Source organism: Hippopotamus amphibius, chromosome 6 (assembly GCF_030028045.1).
Source record: "Hippopotamus amphibius kiboko isolate mHipAmp2 chromosome 6, mHipAmp2.hap2, whole genome shotgun sequence".
Classification (NCBI taxonomy): Eukaryota; Metazoa; Chordata; class Mammalia; order Artiodactyla; family Hippopotamidae; genus Hippopotamus; species Hippopotamus amphibius.
This window is the reverse complement of record NC_080191.1, coordinates 83,440,772-83,457,866: the sequence shown is the minus strand read 5'-3', so window position 1 is coordinate 83,457,866 and position 17,095 is coordinate 83,440,772.

Below are 17,095 nucleotides of genomic sequence, written 5' to 3'. Positions count from 1 at the left end.
GAAATGGGTCCATCCCAAGGAAAACACTTCTAAGTAAGCTGTCCAGGAATGAGAGCGCTGCCTAGCATGGTCTTGAACTAGCCAAATGAAGAAGAACTCAGGGACTCATCAAAAAACCATCTACTCTAGCTGTGGGGAGACAAAATTCTTGGATCCAATGTTCTTTCAGGTCTCTTCCAAATGCAACTTCCTAGGAATATACCTCTAAATGACTTTCTGTTAGCCATTTGTCTCTGAAATTCCTCCCACATACCAGATTTTCTTGCAATCTGTTTAGAATTAAAGAAATTATTTCTAATCAAAACCTTAACTACCATGATTTTATTTCAAATAGACATAATTTATCAAAAACTGAGCTTGGGGAATACGCATTTTTTTTTTTCTCGGAGTGTTTTGAATTGGATCATAAATCAATTAACTCATATTGTGGAATGGAATAGAACAGGAAGTGTGAAATTCAGTGTTATCAGCGTGAAACAGAGGTTTGCCTGATCATAGGCCTCAAGAAGTAGGTGGGGCAGATATTACTCAACTGGAAATTCCAACAGGGAGAAAAAGTGATTTGCTCAAGGTCATGGAGCTAATAAGTGATCACACAGCTAATATATGGTCATACAGCTAATGAGTCCTGGGCTTGTTACTGCTCTTTGGTGACTTCTTGAATAAATATTAAACTTTGCACAGGAGAATACGCATGAAGAGACGCTTCTTACTTCTAATGAGAGCATTTCCAAGGGATTATCAGTCCAACTGTGAGTGAGTTATTATTTACATAATAAAACTCACCCCTGCTTTGCTTACTAATATGTTGTTGGAAAAAAATAGAAGCTGCTTCCCCCTTCCACGGGGTTTTGCTTTACAGACAGACTCCTCTATTCTGGAAGCAAAACATCCTAAACCATAAGATTTTGCCTCATGGTTTTACATTTCAAATCCCTCCACAAGATATATTGAAGTTCACGTCAAGTGCTGTCGGGGAAAAATGTGAGTATAACTGAGACGTTCAAGTAATCCAATCCGTACGTTTATATACTGGAGTGTCAACTAGGCAACAAGACTTACGTTTCTTTTGCTCTCCCTTGGTTTCTATTTCATCCAGTTGTATTTGAGATCAAACTCCTGTGCGCTGATACCAGAGAAAAGAGTGGATGTCAGCTCCAAGGTCTGACAGGTGGTGTTCATAATGTCTCTGGGTCTACAAAAATAAAAGGAGGTTTGGTTAGCTTCTTCTTTAGAAAGTTCTAGAGATTTGATTTGAAAAGGCACGGATGGAGAGCTGAGAGGGTTGTGCTGTGAGAGTGAGTGATCACTGTATATGTGGAGGGAGCGACTTAACAGACAGAGGGTGGCCAGGTTATGGGGAGAACTCTATTTTCTGCCCCTGCACTCCCCATCCCCGCCCTGGCTGCGTGGCACCTTGGACATTTTAAAATGTGCACAAAGGGCGAGATGGTATAGAGGCCCATTTGGAAATCAAGGCTCTGCTGCTGCTCTTTGAGCATGTCTTCCTAGTAAATGAACCGCTGCTGATGGCAGCGTCTCAGGTCTGGGCCTCTGCAGATTCCTTCCAACCCTCCCTACTGTTGGGGGAATTATCAGAAATTTGTCTTTGGGGCTTAAGTCTGGGAGAGGTTTAATAAATCCCACATGTTGCCAGAGACCCCAAGAAGCTACTTAGGCAGAGTCCAGTGGACACAGTTCACTGAGGACTGAGTTTCAGGGATCATTTCAGGGGCTTTTGCTCTCATTTGCATCAAGTGTTTGTGCTAGAGCTGTAAGGAGAGTGAGAGCTGTGTGTCGAGAGCTGTGTGTCTTGAGGGAGGGGTGCTTAGTTCCCCTGTCGTCTTGCCTCTCCCCTTCACTCCCCATCCACAATCCCCTACCCAGGAAAAGCCTGAGCAGCAATTTCCACGTCTTACTCTTTCCAGGAGGAATTTTGGTAATTAAAGAGGGAGTAAAGGTGGATGCTTATGTTAAATTCTTTTGTCTTTACCCAGAAATGTTACATAACTTCTGAAAGTTCCCTTTAATTTTTAAACATTCTTGATCATTTTTATAGTCTCTTCTTTATTTTAGTGAACTCTATTTATAAATTGACTTTTAAAAAAAATGGCAGATTCGTAAGCATTTGTAAGAAATAGTGGAGAGATCCCAGTTTCCTCCAGTGATAACATCTTATGAAACTTGAGCAGAGCATCACAATAGGATATCGACAAGGATACTGTCAAGGTAGAGAATATTTCCATCACCACAAGGAGCCCTTGTACAGCCACTTCCTACCCACCTCATCTCCTCTTTAACCCCTAGAAAAAACGACTCTGTTCTCCACTTCTGTAATTTTGTCATCTTCAAATGGAATCTTATATAATAGGATCATATGCTATGCAACCTTTGGGGCTGGCTTTTTCATTCTGTAATCCTCTGGGAATTCACTCAGGTTGTTCTGTGTATCAATAGTTCGTTCCTTTTTATTGCTGAATAGTATTCCATGATACAGATGCACCACCATCTGCCTGTGGAAAGACACCTGGACTGACTCCAGGTTTTGGCTGTCATGAAAAAATCCACTAGAAACCTTTGGAGACAAGGTTTGGTATGAACATAAGTTGCGTCTTCTCTCATTTTTTTTGCTCAGTTTTGCCATAGGTTTATTGATCTTTTCAAGCTCTTTGACGTATTTGCTTTTTCTATGGATTTTCTGTTCTCAATTTCAGTGATTTCTGATTTTACCTTTATTATTTCCTTCCTTCTGCTTGCTTTCAGTTTATTTTGCTTTCCTTTTCTCCCCCCTGGGTTCTTAGGAGCTAAAATGATTGATCTGAGACTTTCATTCTTTATAATGTCTTCATTTAGTGCTATAAATTTCCCTTTCAGAACTGCTTTAGTTATGTCCCACAAATTTTGATATAGTGTATTTTCATTTTCATTCAATGTATTAAAAATATTCTCTTGAGACTTCCTCTTTTACCCATGGGTTATTTATAAATATGTTGTTTAGTTTCCAAGTGTTCGGAAATTTTCTTATTCTTTCTCTTTTTGATTTCTAGAGTGATTTGAGTTGGAGAACACACCCTGTATGAGTTCAATTATTTTACATTTGTTGGGTTATTTTTATGGCTTGGAATATAGTCTGTATTAACATATGTCCTGTAGGCACTTGAAAATAATGTATATTCTACTGTTTTTGTGTGGAATGTTCTATAAATGTTGATTAAATTGTGATGAAGTTGAGTTTTTCTCTCTTGCTGATTTTCTGTCTAGTTGTTCTATTGTTGAAAGGGAGTGATAAAGTCTCCTACTATAACTACAGATGATATATTTCTTTTGGTTCTATTAGTTTTTGCTCCACATATTTTTCCATTTTTTTAATTTGATGCATACATATTTGAGATTTTTATATCTTCTTGGTGAATTTAACTCTTTTATCATTATATCAAGCCCCTCTCCATCTCCCATAACTTTCTTTGCTCTGATGTCTGTTTTATCTGATGGCAATATAGTCACTTATGCTTTCCTTGATTAATGCTTGTATGATATATATTTTCTCATTTTTTTAACCTTCAACCTGCCTATATTGTTATATTTGAAGTAAATTTCATGTAGACAGCACATAGTTGAGACTTGTTTTTAAATCCACTCTGCCAATTTCTGTCTTTTAATTGATATAATTAGACCATTTATATTTAATGTAATTTTGATATGTTAGGATTTGTTATTTTATTATTATGTTTTCTCTCTCTTTAATTTTCTCTGATTTATTTTCCCCTACTTCCTGTGGATTATTTGAACACAATGTAGAATTCATTTTGATTTATCTAGTCTTTTTGTGTGTATCTCTTTTTAAGTCTTTTTGTAGTTGCTCTAGGTATTACAATTTATATACAGAATTGTCATTGTTTACTGGTGTCACCATTTTACTAGTTCAAGTGAAATATACATCCATCTACATCCCTTGACCCTTCCCTATTTATAATAAAATTGTCTTAAATATTTTCTGTACATACATTTAGACCCACACCAGACAGTTATAATTTGTGCTTCAATGGTCAAACATAATTTAAAAATTTAAGAGGAGAAGGAAAGCTTGTTGCCTTATCCATCTTTGTTTGTTTATTGTATTCTTTCTTCCTTCCTGATATTTCAAATTTCCTTATTTTATCATTTTGTTTCTGTTCAGAGATAATTTCCTATAAGGTAGGTCTGCTGGTGACAGATCCTCTTGGTTTTCCTTCATTACCTTTATTCAAAAATGTTTTGATTTCTTCTTCATCACTGCAGGATATTTTTGCTGGGTATAGGAATCTGGTTTGCAACTTCTCCCTTGCAGCACTTGAAAAATGCCTGTACTGCTTTCATTTGGCCTCTGTGATTTCTGATGAAAAATCTGCTGTTGTTCTAATTGTTTCTCCCCTATAGGTAAGATGTGAGATTCCTCCAGAGGCTTTCAAAATGCTTTCTCTGTCTTTAGTTTTTAAAGGTTTAATTATGATGTGCCTTGGCATGGGTTTCTTTTGTTTTATATTTAATTTGTAGGTTTATGTCTCAACTGGTTTTTTTAATTTTATTTTTTAATTTCCATTTTTTCTATCATTTTATTTTCATTTTCAGTTTAAGATCTTCCTGGTTCTTGATATGGTGAGTAATTTTTAATGGAAATCTGGACATTTTATTATTACAAGACTTTGGACCTTATTTAAACCTTCTGTTTAAGCAGAGGAAGGGAGGGTGTTTCCTTGTTAATAACAGGTGGAAGGGGGAGGGGGCGTCTGGATTCCCCAGTTGGCTTCCTTTGACACCAAGTGAAGTTTCTCATTATTGCTAGGAGTGAGTAGTCTCCAACATTAACCAGTCTGAGACTTGGTATCCTGTCCCTAAGAAGGTAGTGATGCTAATTGTTCCGTCTATATAATAAGCCTCCTCTGTGGATCCAGGGTGATAATAAACAGGCAACTGTGCTGTGTCCTGCAAAAGCTTTGCAATCGAAGGCACTGTTAAAGGCAATTAATAAGTTTTGTGACTGGGGTTCTTGTAGTTTATAGAACAGTAGGTTGAAACAGCTAGAGATGCACATGCTGAGGCTGTTTATGAAAAAAAATTGAGGAGATAATAAAGTTTAAATGTTTGATCCCAGACCTTGTCCCTGCTTTCCCTCTACTATTATCTTTTCATACAAGAAGGAAAAGCACAGGGACCTAATTAAAAAATAGAACAAAACAAAACCATCATTATGGGGCTTTCCAGATAAATAAAGATTAAAGAAAAGATGGGGCCAATTTAAGCTAAGACATACTCATATGCCAAAGTTTATTTTTATTTTTATTTATTTTATTTATTTATTTAATTTATTTATTGGCTGCTTTGGGTCTTTGTTGCTGCACACGGGCTTTCTCTAGTTGCTGCGAGTGGGGGCTACTATTCATTGTGGTGCACAGGCTCCTCATTGTAGTGTCTTCTCTTGTTGTGGAGCATGGGCCCTAGGCACATGGGCTTCAATAGTTGTGACACATGGGCTCAGTAGTTGTGGCTCATGGGCTCTAGAGCACAGGCTCAATAGTTGTGGTGCATGGGCTTAGTTGCTCCGAGACATGTGGGATCTTCCTGGAGCAGGGCTCGAACCTGTGTCCCCTGCATTGGCAAGTGGATTCTTTACCACTGCGCCACCTAGGAAGTCCCACCAAAGTTTATTTTTGGCCAAAAATCCCCTTAGTCTTATTTAACTCAGAAAAATGAAAACTGATGACCTAGATGTGAAGATTTGTATGTCCTTCTGCTTAATCTCATAAATCATTCAGTTCTAATTCCTTTGTGAATTCATATAATCCTTCACCAATAAATTAATGGATAATATTCTTCTAAGCGGGTTCCTTTGAGAATGGATTTTTGTGTATACAGCTTATTAAATCCTTGTTAATATCTATGATTTTACCATATTAATGAAAGTGCCAAACTTATGCCCTTGAACTGTGGAGGAAAAGTTAAAAGATTATCATTTCAGTATTCAATAATCTTTCTTGAAAAAGTGCCATGCTACACTATTCTTTCTTATGAAAGTAATGGGTGATACAAATCTACTCCATTAAGCTGTTAGGAACTCGGCTTGGTGGGCAAATAAACCTTCGAAATCCTTATAATTGTCACTGCTTTCTGACATTCTCTTTAATTTAAGAAAGAGACTAAAGCAAAATAAACCAAAACTACCCTCAAAGGACTCAGTCACAGCCTGGACCATTTAACATTGATGTGATTTGAAATGAGAGCTGAAAATCTCTAATTAATGGGGTTATAGGATAAAAGCCCCAATAGGCCTTGGACTGTGTGATGTAGCCCAGCATCTCTGCAGTACATGGGTATAAAGCATCAGGATGAGAATGGGCGGGTCCTCTTCCCTCCTGCACCCCATTTCCATCTCAGCTCCCATGTATTTTGATTCCAGATTCTTTGAGGACGGGACTTCAGTACCAAATGTTTGATCTGGAAGAGTTAGGCTAGAAAATAGCTAAGAAGCATCTTCCCTCTGCCTCAAATATCCCATTTTCTCTCTTTGCCTGCCTAATTCTCACTTAACCTTCTGGGTCTTGGCTTAGATGTCACCTGTGATGGAAGGCATTTCTAGACCTTGTGGTCTGAGTCAGGCCCCTTTTCTCTGCCCCTAAGACACCCTGTCTCCATACAGAGCACTTATACAAGGCTATTGAATGTCCCTTAAATCTCCCTTTTTACTACCTTCTTGATTCCCACCCAAACACAGCCAGCACTGTCCAGTAGAACTTTCTGCAGTGATGGAATGTTCTAATCTGTGCTGTCCAACATAGTAGCCACTAGTTACATATGGCTATTAAGCTCTCAAAATATGGCAAGTATGACTGAGAAATGAATTTTAAATTTTATTTCATTTAAATTATTTATAAGTTTAATTAAATTTAGATGATAAAGTATATGTAAATGCTATAAATAAGTTATAAGTAAATTAAGTACTTTAAATTGCTTGTTAAAATTTTCAAGATTTAAATTTAAATAGCCACATGGTGGCTTCTGGCTACCGTAGTGGACAGCATAGCAATAGACTGTAAGCTTCTTGACAGCAGGGGTTGCATCTTCCTTACCTTTTTATTTCCAGTACCAGCGGACGCTTTCAAGAAATACTTGTCAACCATAGTATGAATATCAGTGTTTTATCCTGATTTCACTATCACATTTTTTTGATAGCTGAGACTCAGAAGCCAATATCAGAGCTTAAATTCTGAGTCCATTACTTAACATGTAGGTCAAGGGTGACAATCTTTCTGTGCCTCAGTTTCCTCATTTTTAAAACAAGGTATCCTACCTCATAGGGTTATAATGAACATTAAGTGAATTAATACATTTGTTAATTCATTAATTTGATAAATGCAGTTATCAGTGCTGAGTGCAATTGTTGGCAGATAGTAAGTTCTGCTATATACTGACTATTGTTATTACCAATTTTGTCTTTTATTAAGAGAATAAATGAGAGAGAGAGGGAAAGATTAAAAAAAATGAGAGAAAAACTACGTTGGTAGAAAGCATTGCATTCTGTGCAAGATCATTTAAACACTTGGGGTGGGTCTTTATGAATATGTTATTTTATTTGAGATTCCTAACCAGCAAAAGGGCTGCTGCTGTGTTGTGTCCTGTATGGAACGGAATACAGTGCTTGGTTGAGAGTGCATAATAAACAAAGTCTATAAAATGGAGTAATTCAGAGTACAGATGGAGTGACACTTTTGTTAGTGACAGCTACCTTACCATCATTTATAATATAAATTAAATCTAATCAATTGTAGCCAAATGAATCTTATAAAGAATGTCAGTGAGGATGTTGTCAGGAAGGACCCCATCCAAGAGCAGTCTTCCACTGCAGTCGGTCCGAGCTAGCACCGTTGGCAATCAGGCTGTGTCTCTCCTCTGCAGTGACAAATTACATCACATTTTTCTTTCCTGGTTTGATATCTTTTTTCAGCACAGAGCTGATGAGTGAATTAAAAAATGTCTTAACAGTGAAAATGATTTCTTTCTTCATATTCAGATTATTATTCTAAATTATCGATGTGTCTATCTCTATTCAGGGAAGGAGAATCTGGTGGTGGCTCTTGGCTTTGGACAACTCAAATCATGCCCTCCCCATTTTGAAGGAAACTTAGGGCATTACTATCTGTTTTTTTTTTTTTTTTTAGGATAAGAAAACTAAATCTCAGAAACATGCTATTTGCCCAAAGCCACAAGGTTCATAGTAAATAATAGAGTTTGGAACTAGAGTCTGGGTTTTGTGATCTCTAGTTCAATGAGTTTTCAATGAGTTTTGAGTTTAGAAGATGGTGGAAGAAAAGAGAGAAGGGGTAGAAAGAAGAATGCCCCTAAGCAGGTTTTATTTATTTCAGTGAAGTTTAGCCTTTTGTTAATCACAATGAAAAACTGATGTAAGCTACTGGGCCTCTCCTCAGAAGAATGCACATAAAATTTTTTTTCTGACAATTTTGGGTGACAATAGACCATGAAATTCACTGATGGGCCCTTATTTAAATATGCTGAGTGTGGAAAGAGTCTGGTTTCATTTTAAGGAATTATAAATAATGACTTCAGATATCTGCATGTCAATATGTTCTGAAACATCTGCTGGAAAAGGGCATGTTCTCAGGGGAGAGGATGGATTCTGAACAGGTTTTATGAGTCTCCGTTATTGAAAATACTAACTGTAGATTGGGCAGCCTCTCCTGCTTTCATATTTGATGGGTCATAATGACAAGCTATGAAGTTAGACCGTAACATCTTCTTTTCCTTTAATAAGAAAACATTATCATATGTTCTTTCTTACCAATAACCTTTGAAGTTAGTTAATGTTACCAATTATTACCAAGGTGTATATATTTCAAAGGCATTTGCTTCCTAGGAAGTAAAATATCCTAATTCCAAGGAGTAAAAGTGGGAGATACATTTGCTATGGGGTGCTCTCAAGTTTGTAAAGTTGTACTAGGGAAAAAGCAAGAAAATATTTGAGATGCTCTTAATGATGTTGGTATTTTAAGAATTTAAATAAGGTAGTAAAAGGAATAAAGAAATTGTGGTAAGTAACCAGAGATCTCTTTAAATGCGGATATTAACATCGAACATGAAATCCACTAACCACAAGTTGTTGGTGGGGACAGTATAAAAATGTAAAGACATTATGAAGGTTTTATTACTAGTTTAAGTCTTCATTTTTACTTCTCAATGGGAAAATGTGAAACCACTTCTCAGAACAGTAATTTTAAATTGTGTAAAGAAGGAATGAAATTATGGTAAAGAACGAGGTGACTTTAATATCTTTTTAGAAAATACAGTAAGCCATTAGTTATTTATCTTATATCCTCCAAAATATGTAGGAAATAGCTCCAGGGCAACTTGGATAAAATTTATCTTTTCTGTTATTGGAGGTGCTTTCTATTTATTTTAGAGGTACTGGTAGGGTCTTATGAAGAATTTCATTTTCATTAATAAACATGGGCTATCTTTTCTTGCAGGACAAACTCTTTCACGCTGAGGCAGAGAGACTGAATATTCATGTATGCTCTCATACAAGTATGTTCCTGTAGCAGAATGGTGCAGCACCAGTGTTCCCCTCCCTAGAAGCAAAGTCTGTAACCAGAGTTGTCCATTGTTTGCAAAGAAGGCCACACTCTTGCTACCCCTGATCATGGTCCAACTCTCTTTTTACAGCTTGATTTGATCTAAGCAAACAAGTTTCAAAGTACACTCATAAAATAGATGGACTTACAAATGAAAACATCTGGTAGGGCCTTAATTGTAGTGGTTTCATTCCTACAGGAGAATTGGGGGAAATCAAGTCTTATCACACTAATTTTTCTCAGAGCCTAATATAGTCAGTGCAACAACCAGCCCAGTTCAACACCTGTTTGTTGAGCACTTTTTATATGGCAGGTTCTGCGCTTGGTGCTGGGGATGCCAGGATGAGTGGGACTCAGTTGTCTGCCCTGAGGAGCCTCACAGATGAAAGGCAAGAACTAATTCATTAGAGTATGATTTTGATACAATAGACATGATGCTTTGAGAGATGTCTGCACAGAGCATAGTGAATATGAGAGGGTACCAAGGGCACCCTGGAGATGAGAATGCTTGTCATTCAAAGTAAAGGATGCAGTGGGGGCATGAGGCTGTTACAGGCATAAAGACCAGTCTGAGCAGAAGCTTGGGGCTAGGAACAGTAACAGCTTGGGAGTCACTGGAATAAGAAGCAGCTATGTGGCTAGAGAGACAAGCAGGTTCCACATGCCACTCCAAGGAGGACCTCATACACCATGCTCTCTAAGGAGTGGACTTTACTCCCTGTCTCTATCTGTTTTTCTCCTAACTGAAATATTTAGAACAAATAAAAATGGAAATTCTTTTATTAAAACTTGTTGGATGCAGCTAAAGCAGTACCAGAGGAAAGCTTTTAGCCTTACGTATTTGTATTAGATAAGAAGAAAGCATGGAAATCAATAAAGTAATCATTTATATTCCAAGATTGAGGAAAAAGAAACAAAATTAACTCAGGAAAAGGAGAAAGAAGGAAATAATAAAGAATATGGATTTAATAAAATAGAAAACCAACATGCCATTGAGAGGCCCAGCAAAGGCAAAAGTATTTTATTTTAATTTTTTAATTTCTTATCTCTTTATTGGAATATAATTGCTTTACATTGCTATGCCAGTTTTTGCTGAACAACAAAGTGAATCAGCTGTATTTATACATATATCCCCATATCCCCTCCCTCCTGCAACTCCCTCGCAATCTCCCTATCCCAGCCCTCTAAGATATCACCCATCGAGTTGATCTCCCTGTGTTATGCAGCAGCTTCCCACTAGCTATCTATTTTACACTTGGTAGTGTATATACATCAATGCTACTCTCTCACTTCATCCCAGTTTCCCTTTTGTTCCCCTCTCCCCGCCCCCCGCTGTGTCCTAAAGTCTGTTCCCTACATCTGCATCTTTATTCTTGCCCTGTCACTGGGTTCATCAGTACTATTTTTTTAGATTCCATATATATGAGTTAGCATATGGTATTTGCTTTCCTCTTTCCGGCTTACTTTGCTCTGTATGACAGACTCTAGGTCCATCTACCTCACTACAAACAACTCAATTTCATTCCTTTTTATGGCTGAGTAGTATTCCATTGTATATATGTGCCACGTGAAGAAGATGTGGCACATATATACAATGGCAAACGTATTATAATCAGCATTATTTATAACAGCATTGGACAAGTTCCTAGAAAAATATAATTTACCAAAGAAGTAATAGAAAATGTTAGTATTCTTATAAATTAATAAATGTGTGATTAAAAGTCTTCCCTATTTATAAGCACAGACTGCTTTACCAATATATTCTGGAAATGCTAAAAAAAATGAGTAATTCTAATCTCAAGCAAACTATTCCAGCAAATAGAGAAAAAGGGAACACTTGGCAAATCATCATAAGAGTTTAGTTTTCATAATCTTGACATTAAACCTGATGAGACCAGTTTGAGAAAGAAAAATCTAACTCACAAACTTGTGAGAAAAACATCTTAAGCAAATGTTAGCCACATGAATCCTACAATGAAGAAATAGGTAAGTAGTGCAGGAGGGGCCTTAGAAAGAAGAAGAAAAAGAGGACAAGTGAAGAGAAGGATGTCAGGGGCGCAGAACAAGGGGCTATCAGGAAGCTGGTGGGTTGATACCAATGAGAAACATCACTTCCTCTGCAATTTTTCCGCTTCTTGTTCTACCATTATAAAGTGTGAAGGAAATGAGACCTCAAACTTTTAAATTTGTTTATTCAAATAGTTATTAAAGCCTTTCCGTGTATGAGGTATATGATTTGGAAATTAAAAAGGTATGTTCTGAGGATCCTGTGAAGAAGGTGGTGGCATCTTTCCAGATTCCCCTATAAAACACACAGAAGCCAGGATAGAAAAATGCTGGGGCACAGACAGTCTTCATAACACAAAGCCCAAATGCGGGCGAGTCATGACAGGTCACCAACAGTTGCTGGGAATTAGCATCCATCCAGGTGGACCAGAGAGAAACAACCTAAAGGCTTCCAAATAACAAGCAAGCATTTGCCTGGAAAACTCAGCAGCTGGGTTGAGAACAGCAACAAACCAAGAGGATTTTCATGGTCCCGGAGTGTCTGTGGTGAGACTGAAGGTGCTTGAATGGTCTGAGCTGCCTGCATCCTCAAAACTACCAAACAGAGTCCCTCTCAGGACAAAGCTGTGGTGGTATCCACACAGTATAAACAGCCGAGGAGAGACTCTAAACTGAACATGTCAGGGATGATATAGAGACCAAAGGAGTGTGAAGTCCAGAGCAAAGCAGTGATGGAGGATAGAACCAGGATATCTGACAACACACTTGTTCATGTTGTTGAATGAATACTTTACAAAACAACCAGAAGAGGGTGGTCTAGAGACATTACATTGGGAAAACTAAGCCAAGCTGCCTTTATAAAAGTTCAGAAAATCTAATTCTATGAACTAATTCTTAGAGTCTTATTCTAAAAATAAGCTAAAGAAAAGGACAGAGTTCAAATCATATTCAAACTTATTGAAGGATACTAAGAAAGAATAAGGAGTAGAATCTATAGATAATGAAGATGTCAGATATTGTATGATACTCTTACAAAAATGAAAACTATAACGTTATTTCAAAATGAGGAAAAGAAGATATGAAATCTTATTGAAGAAAACTCAGTAATGAAGGGGTAGGACTCAAGAAAGAATTAGACAGAAAAGAAAAAAATCATTTCAGAGATTAAAACTAACTAGAAGTATAACAAAGAGCAAATAGGCACAATAGGTAATGTTTTACAATAAATAGAAGATGAAAAGAAGGAAAAAATTTAAAGTTCAAAAAGAAATGAAGATGCCAGGAACTGGGACGGGGGAGTGATCCCTTAGGAGTTATTGTTTGATGGGTATAGAGTTTCAGTTTCATATGATGACAAGAGTTCTAGGGATGGATGATGGCGATGGTTTGCACAGCAGTGTGAAAGTACTTAATACCACTGAACTGTACACTTCAAAATGGTTAAGATGGGAAATTTTATGTTATGTGTATTTTACCACAATAAAAAATTGAAAGGAAAAAAAGGAAATGAATAAAGAAATGGAAACTATTAACAAGAGTACGATAAATTCAGAAGATAGGCAGGGAAAATCCAACGTGTGTGTGTGTGTGTATGGAATCCATGAATAATAAATCAAAATAAGTTAGAAGTACCTAATCATAATTTCATAATACAAGAAAACTTTCATAACATGAAACATTAAAATTACATATAGAAAGAGCACATTGCATACCTGGGAAACTGACCCAGAACAAATATCTAAGCAACTGACTGACTTATGAGGGAAAGAAGAGTAGGTTGTCATCAGGGTTTTCAATAATAATGGGTTAGAGTGGAAGAAAAAGTAATGTTTAAGACCTTGAAGGAAAGAAACTGTAGCCATGGATTTTATATTCAGTCAAACCAACTTTTAAGTATAACAGCAGCAAACTGGCACCAACGCACAAGAACTTGAGGAAGGAGGTTCCCAGGATCCTTTCTGTGGGAATATATGGAAAACGAGCTTCAACCAATCGGGGTAACTGCAGAGACACTGGCTAGAGACAGATGTATTTACGCGCAGGACAAAGGAGGGGCATTAGGACTAGAGCAGAGAATGTGATCACTCCAGGCTCTGACACTGGAGACAGAGTGTAATCCTGAAACATGAGGAGAGAATGGGAGCAGCATATGAAAAATATTTAGAACAGTTTTTAGTAGCTATACTGATAGAAGTTTTGGCATTGTTATTCTGAGAACATTTTATGTGACATTGAATAAAACCTCAGGATTCTTGCTGTGGACAGAGGAGATTTGGATGAAAGAGAGAAGAGTTTCTGTAAATATGGATTTTGAGTTGGGAGTATCAGTGTGAATGCACAAGACATTTTATCTGTACATAAATAAGCAGAATATTTGCATATATAGTTGTCATAAAATTGTAATTTTTACGTGTACATATTATATTGTACATAGAATTACATAGAATTATATTTACCGTAATGGACAAAGCTGGGAAAGTGGTCTACATTCTACAGGACAGAATAGTAGTAATGACATCCATTATTAGATATTATTAGGAGCCCTTTCCTCTAGGTTTCCAAGTGTGCTTTCCCTCATCCCTAAGGACAGTAGCTGCCTCCTGAAGTTGCTACCTTTGCACACTTTAGAGCTTATACCTTTTGGTAGTTAACTGTCTTTACCTCGCTAACAACATTTTATATTAAATTTTACCAACTCAAATTCAAATGATGGGTGTGTTTTCTGCCTGCTGATTGGATACCGGCTGATACAGGCTGTGTTTTTACCTGAGGCACTGGAATGGAATCAAACGTTTACATGCACTGGTGAGCTGCCGCCGAAGGATTTTTGAGGAAGCCGACGATGGTCTTACAGCATTGTGTCAGAAAGTTAAATGTGGCTGACTGGTCTAGAAGATGCAAAGCCAGGACGTGCCAGTGAGAGGTAAAAAGAGTGATTCCGGATGTTGGCAGAGGAGATGGAAAGGTGAGGCAGGAACTGAGAAAACCTAGGGAAAGAATTAATAGGATGTAGGACTGCTCAGAGAGAGAAGCAAATGAGATGCGGATAATTTCAAGCCATAGAATTTCAGCATGTCAGAAATGTTGCTAACTTTAAGCTGGGGATACTGATAAGGACGTGATGGGAAGGATCTGGTGTTGGGAGGACCAGGGTGATTTGGGTCTTAGACATTGTGGGTTTTAAATGAAAATGAGCTATCTGGGTAACAATGTCTGAAAGGTGATTGAGTACAAAGGTCCAGAGCGCTGGAAGAGCTCTACTACTATATATAAAATAAAATTCCTTTCCATGAAAAAAATTAAAAAAATAAAACAAAATTAAAAGTATTACATTTATCCATTGGAAAAAAAAAAAAAAAAAAAGAAAAGACAAGTGATTCAGTTGCTCCTTAGAGTGTCCGCAATGCTCTGGGTGTTGGGATTCAGAGCTGACAGCACGTACGCAGCCTCTGTCTGAGTGAGCATACGTCCATCTCAGTGGGATGCGTCCTGTAACTGGGAGACGTCCTATAACTCAGCGGTCCCCAACCTTCTTGGCACCAGGGACCAGTTTCATGGAAGACAATTCTTCCACGGACCAGGGGGTGGAGGATGATTTGGGGATGATTCAAGCCCATTACATTTATTGTCTACTTTATTTCTGTTATTATTACATTGCAATATGTAACAAAATAATTATACAACTCACCATAATGCAGAATCAGTGGCAGCCCTGAGCTTGCTTTCACCTGCCACTCACTGACGGGATTTTGATATGTCTGCAAGCAACTGATTTATTACAGTCTCTGTGCAGTCAGACCGCCCTGCTAATGTTAATCTGTACTTGCAGCCGCTCCCCAGCACTAGCATCACTGCCTCGGCTCCACCTCAGATCACCAGGCATTAGATTCTCATATAGCGCGCACAGCCTAGGTCCCTCGCACACACAGTTCACAGTAGGGTTCCTGCTCCTATGAGAATCTAATGCTACCGCTGATCTGACAGGAGGCGGAGCTCAGGTGGTAATGTGAGCGATGGGGAGCCGCTGTAAATGCAGATGAAGCTTCACTCGTTCGCCTGCCGGTCGCCTCCTGCTGTGCGGCATGGTTCCTAACCGGCCACGGACTGGTACCGGTCCATGGTCGGGGGATGGGAACCCCTGCTATAACTCATTCACTCAAGCATCTCCTTGTGCAGCTGACACGGATGCCTAAGGACCTCACAGGCTGCCCGGGGTTTCTCAGATTTGGCACCAAGGTCCAAAATCAAATGCAGGCATTCTGCCATGTTCCCATCCTAGGCTGCTTCCAGAAGGCACTTAATGCCCCCCTGCCTACCCCACTCATTGAGAGGAAGTCTCAGCTCTTTCTTGAAATGACTTCTGCAGCAGGTGAGGTGCTTCTTTTTACAGGGGAATTTTACTTTTGACAGACATTGAAACCTTACTCTAAAGGGTGAAACTACGGTGAGAAAATTTCAGAAAGCAGGCAAATCCTGATAGGTCCCAAACAAGTGTCTGCTTTCTCCAAGGTCAAAGCACCCTCGGCCTAGTCCCTGGGCACACACTCTCCTGGGTTCAGACCACATAAAAGCAGATTAGTCAAATGGAGACGTGCCCAAGGGCATCAGGATAAATTCCAACTCTAACGCTCCTTTCACTTTTCAAAAGCTAACTCTTCACTGGCAAGGAAATGAGAGACACCTAGTGTGTTTGTGATTATCTGGTCAACTAAGTGTTTTCTTATTTTATCAGAAGTTAAGCATGTAATGAAAGGGAACAGAAAATATATCGATGTGTTTGGAGGTAGACAGTGCAAATACATACATATATATATACATGTATGTATATATATATGTGTATATATATATATATCAGAATCCCTTTGCTGTACACCTAAAACTAATACAACGTTGTAAATTAACTACACTTCAATTTAAAAAATTGTTTGAAAAAACCCTGAAAAAAAAAAAGAGTGCCTGCCCCCTCATAACCACGATGTAAGTGTTAATATTTTTAATACTGTAGGGTCTGTTATATCCCATGTACACGATGTAGTTGCTTTTCCTGATTTGCCTGTTTGTGCCGCTGGGCTAGGGGCTGCAGGGATATGGTTGTACCCTAGGAATTTCACTTTATTTGGAAAGAGGTTTACACCAGTGAAGAGAGAATCCGCAGTGAGCATAAGCAAAACTGCCAACTGTACAAGCAAGTCAGTGCTTGCTGGAAGGGCGGGAGGTGAGTGCACTTTTGTGGTGGAACTTACCTGGGGCCAGGGCAGGCGCACACACAGGTGTGTGTGTGGAGGGGGCAGGGATGGAGAGGAGAAAGAAAGGGGCCAGGAGGAGGAAGCTTTGGGTTTTTATGCACCAGAAGCATTTCCATAAGGAGGAGAGGAGGTCAGCAGAGGAGGTGGGAACAGTGTGAGCAGGGAAAGGATTGGAAAACCTTTGTGAGAGACCGACGTTATCCAGGAGGGCTGGTCCCTGGG